Source organism: Podarcis gaigeae (genome assembly GCF_964106915.1).
Source record: "Podarcis gaigeae genome assembly, chromosome: 7".
NCBI lineage: Eukaryota > Metazoa > Chordata > Lepidosauria > Squamata > Lacertidae > Podarcis > Podarcis gaigeae.
Genome location: NC_139683.1, coordinates 47870288 through 47875570, shown reverse-complemented (window position 1 = coordinate 47875570; position 5283 = coordinate 47870288). Strand labels below are relative to the sequence as shown.

General features: G+C 41.1%; 1 long non-coding RNA gene across 1 annotated transcript; it reads right to left on the bottom strand.

The window, feature by feature from the left end:
* Window positions 1-209: 209 nt before the first annotated feature.
* Window positions 210-2440, bottom strand: LOC310848512. Its single transcript, XR_014566474.1, has 2 exons — window positions 1227-2440; window positions 210-556 (listed from the first exon to the last, which is right to left on the bottom strand). It is a non-coding gene; the product is annotated as an uncharacterized lncRNA (long non-coding RNA).
* Between the last annotated feature and the right edge of the window lie 2843 nt (window positions 2441-5283).

The window sequence follows — 5283 nt, the reverse complement described above, 5'->3', positions numbered from 1 at the left end:
TTGGATTCCACCAAAGTAGTTGAAGACTATAGTTTGTGCAATTTTGATTTTCTTTGAAGTTTGTGATACAACATTCTACTGAAAGCAGCTCTAGTGTTCTAATTCCTCCTTCATCTTTACCCTGCTTCATTGTGTTCATATGCCTAAGTGATTTCCAATTTTTAATGCTGTTAATGTCCTCCCACTTAAAAAAAAAAAGTTCAAACCAATTGTATTTGTCACAGATTAATAAATCCTCTTATTATGAGCAGACAAGCCAGTGGTTACATTTTTAACTGAGCAATCTGTTAGGTTCAATTTGGGCTATGTGCCAGGGTCATTTTAGGCAGAGCAGAGCATTGAATCTGTCCAACATATAAATAAGGTAATGCCTGCGGATTACTGAATGTCCCTTCTTCGACATTTTCTTTACACAACTCAAGTTATGTGAAAGGGAGGTGATCCTGATGCTCTCCATTTGACTGAATTCACTTCAATATTGTTACAAGCCACCCCAATCTCTGCCGAGCGGTAGAAGCGATTTCAAGAGTCTTGGTGCCTAACCAGGGTTGTGTTTCTGTTGAGAAATCAAGGCATGGTGCCTAGTGCATTTAAGAAATATGGTTCATTGGCACATATTTACACCTGAGTTTATGGAGAGTTCACAGCATTGACTTCCCAAGAGGGGCTTGTCCTTCCCAGCAGTGCAGCATGGGATTCAGAAGCACCCTAAGTGCCACCCCCCTTTCAGTAACAGCCTGCTCCAGCCAACCAGTATGGCTGCTGCCCTTCAGTCCCCGCATGAAGTTCTGCCCGCTTCCTGCTCCTTCTTCCCAGAAGCTCCTGCTCCCAAAAATCTCTCTTGTAAAAGGGAGCCCACATTTGCCGTGGTGACATCAAACCCCATTACCCTGGCAACCTCCCTCTATGCCTGGCAAAGCCTGCTGCCTGCTTGATGACTTCCACTGAGGGCCTAATGACTGACCATCAGCACCATTGTTTCTTCAGTGACCCACCATCAGCTGGCTGGCCTCCTGAGAAAGTTGGCTGCTGCTACTCCCAGCTCTTGCTAAATCCGGGAGTTTATGAGTTTGCTCAAATTCTGACCCTTCACTGAACATAGACAATATGGGGAGTTTGCTTCACATAATTCATAACAATATTTTCAATGACTTGTTTTTAAAAATCAGATCGAGGGTGTAATCTTCACCTTTCCAGTCATGCATAAGCAATAAAACGTTATTTACCCTTAAGCAGGTCTTGTAATAAAAGAAAACACTTTTTTTGGAACTAGGAAAAATGAAAAGCGTCATTTTTCTTCTAAAATGCCATGCACAATGAGGCATGAACTAGGTGTAAAGGTTTTCACTTTAGGAACTGCAGGAAGCACACACGAAGTAATGTTTCTCTTCTGCATATGCCCACCGGCATGATGGCTTTCTTTAGACACGCTTGCCTCTGTAAACAAAATTCAGTAAAAGAGACAGTTTTAAAACATTCTAGCATCAACAGCAATGATGCAAGTAACCTCTGATCCATATTTTGTAGACACAAACATTTTCTACTAGCAGAAACCAATATTTATCTTTCTAAAGGTGATTGATGTCCACAGAATACGTTCCACCATCTTTTTAAGGTCAGAAAAGAGACTGGGGTCTTGTTTAGTGTCAAAAAGTCTCTGTCTTGTTTATTTGACCTTGCTTTTGCTAATGCTAGTAAAACAATGAAGAAATGGATGGTTAGATCTGCCTACAGCAGGACTCTTCTTGAAGCAAATGAACTTGAAAACTCATATCTCATTTCCAACCAACCAGTGACCCCATGTGAAAGATGTCCTTAGGATGCATATTGTGGTTTTAGTGATATGTACAAGATGTCAAACAGAACATGTAGGATTTAACCACCCTGATGCTGCTCACCTATTTCACTTCCTCCTAAAGGAATATTCCCTATGTATTCCTATGGCATTTCTGGACATAAACACACACAGAGAGAGACATAAGAGTTTGTCTTCAATATGTTGTTTCTTCCTTTGATTTTAGTTAAGTTGCTATTATATTGAGAACTGGTCATCAGAGTTGAATTCTGACTTTAATTCAACAAAACGATCACAGCTACTGTATAAGCATGCTGTTGAGAAGTCTGTCCAAAGAACTTGAAGATTATAAAAGTGCAGGATGTGAAATAGATGCCGACATTTACATTGAGAGAAAAGAAAGCTGCTCCCAAACAGGATCCAGTGAGAAGGGGAAATCGCTTGAGGGAAATTGCACATACAGAATACCAGAACAGGGTGAAGAATATGTTACTTAGCCAGGCAGACATAGGAACAGCTTCCTATAGTCCCATGACAGCTCCACAACAGAGGAGAATCAAAAGAGCAGGAACAAGGACATTGACAGATACGAAAACAGGAGTATTTGCACCTAATACCAGTCCAGTAAGAGAAGTGGAAGCCTGAAGTGAATCTAAAGGGGGGGGGGGTTTGCTGTCCTGTAGCCCTCCAGACGTTGCTGGGCTACAAGCCTATCATTTGTCACCATTGGCAATGCTGGCTGGGGCTGATGGGAGTTGGAGTCCAACATGTGGAGGACCACAGGTTCTCCATCCCTGATCTAAAGATGCCACTCATCCTTCATAGGGTCATGCTTGCCTTTTAAAACTATGTATATCAATACTGCCCCAGGCAGCCAAGGAGACTTTTCTTTCAGAATGAGCCTGGTGCTAAGTGTGCTCATTTCAGGTACTTTCAAATTAACTATGGCCCTGTATTGATGGTATCACTTGGGAGCTTTATAAAATGATATAAAAACAGTGTATTTCTAAGAAAAACACAGTTCTGAAACCTGGCTTGTAGACAAAAATGAACACAATGCAATCTCAGAATAACAAAATAATGAAATTCCACTCATTTTCTTGACAGGATATTACGGATATTTTGTAATGCATAGACTGACATTAGCCCCCAAGAGATTTTGGCTGTATGACAGCCCTGCTAAAGGCTTTAGAATGACTGTTCAAAGCTCCTACATCTGCCATCACATGCAACTGAAAGACTTTGAAAGTCTTGCCTTGAGTTACAGTCAGCATTCAGGGTCTTGCGCTTTTTAAATACCCTTGCCACAATTTCTTAGTAGGCATACTGAAATTGCTTCTCCAGCCATATTCCACTGTTTACTTAGAATGACATTGGATCTTGATCTATTGACTAAAAGCTTCCTGAAAAAAACCTCCTCTTTCATCACATTAAAACTCAGTGCACTTGTGATGAAGAAATTGGTTACAGAAGCCAATAGGATAAACTACATTTTCTTGCCCCAGTCTGTCTGCAACATGGCCTTGCACATGACACAGTATGACAAAGGGGACAAAGTACAAAAACACACAATGCACTTAAGGCTGTAATTCTATGCCCAATGGCAGAACAATCCTAACTATAGCAAGCCATTGTAATTAACCCTATTCCAAATTCCGTTTGGAAGTCTCTAGGAGGGACTGCTCTTGAGACAGAGTTTTGGGGACTGGGATACAACCCAGCAAAACAAGATCTGGAACACTTGGAAACCTCTGCTTGCCCTGTCTACCGCTGCCACTCCCTGGAAGGTCCTTTTGGGGGGACTTAAAGCAGCATGATTTAAAAGGTAAAGGACCCCTGATAGTTAAGTCCAGTCGCAGATGACTCTGGGGTTGTGGTGCTCATCTCGTTTTCCTGGTCGAGGGAGCCAACGTTTATCTGAAGTTTTTCTGGGTCATGTGGCCAGCATGACTAAGCCGCTTCTGGTGAAACCAGAGCAGTGCACAGAAATGTTGTTTACCTTCTTGTCGCACCAGGACCTATTTATCTACTTGCACTTTGATGTGCTTTCGAACTGCTAGGTTGGTAGGAACTGGGACCGAGCAACGGGAGCTCACCCCATTGCAGGGATTCGAACTGCCAACCTTCCAATCAGCAATCCCAAGGCTCAGTGGTTTACACCACAGTGCCACCCTCATCCCTCAGCATAACTTACACCAGTTTACCGGTACCGTAGGTTATGCCAATTGAATTCAGGCTGAGCTGGAGTGAGAAATTTATGCTGGTTTACTTGTGGCTCATCTTAGATGAAAGCCCAAGATGTGCCAAATTCAAATGCTCTCATCCTGTTGGATCTTGGGCTTGGATTGCACCATTACTTGGTAGTAAGCCTGTTCAATTCAGTAGGGCTTACTTCCAAATAAACAAGCAGAGAGTGAGGGTGAAGATGTTCTTCAGTATTGTAATTCCACCCCAAAGGATCTGCTCTTGGATTGCAGCAATGCATGGAGGCACTTTCCACTTGATAAAAACAGAGCTGCTGCTTGAATACTTCAGAGAAATTGTTCATGTACAGAAAAGTAGCAAAAGGGTATCTAAGAAAACCTTCCTTCAGGCTATCACAAAACTGAACTGGGGTTGCTTTGGAGTAACTATTTTCTGCCTGAACATGAAATTACTCATCATGGGAGAGACTGGAAGGCACTTTTACATCAATTGTCCCAGTTTCTAATAATGTACAAATATAATGAGTGACTTGGACAAACCTAGTTACAGTATTTGTCAACTCTTAACTGCAATTGTGCATCACTTTTCATTATGCAACTGCCAACAATTGTAACTTAGTGCCAACAGATTTACCCTTGTATGTGTGTGAGAAAACATTTGAGGGAGGTATCAATTCATGTAAACATGAAAAGTAATGTGCAGGCAGGTTCTTAAACCTATGCAAAACCTCAGCATGTATTGTTTTGATAATACACATAGTTTTGTCTATAACCCGAATAATGCTGTAAGTGATTATCTTCAGTAAAATATGCACACTTCCACATATTTGATGGCCAATTTTTAATTCTGGCACACATGAATTCTCCTTTATCTTAATAAAAACATTCAATTTCACCATATACTTTGTCTTTAGATATGTTCCACTTTTGTTTACACTGAACTTTCTTTTATATATTTTGATGTAAATGTGACTTTAAAACAATGCACACAACACTGCTAACATTGTCAGTAGAGGTTAATTCAGTAAATCACAGCAACCAAAAAGTAAATCAGCCCCTTACACCTTCTGCCATTCCCTGCAAGCCATGACATAAGGAATTTGAGCAGCAAATGTGTAATCAAAAGATAAAGTAAAGTTACGGGGGGGGGGGGAATGTCATGATGTATATTACCAACATTGGGAACTTGCTATCATAAATCTGATCTGTGATTGCACCATTGATTTCCTTGCAGGGTACAATCAAAGCCTGCTGTGTTCAGATTCCTAATGTGTCTTATCTGTT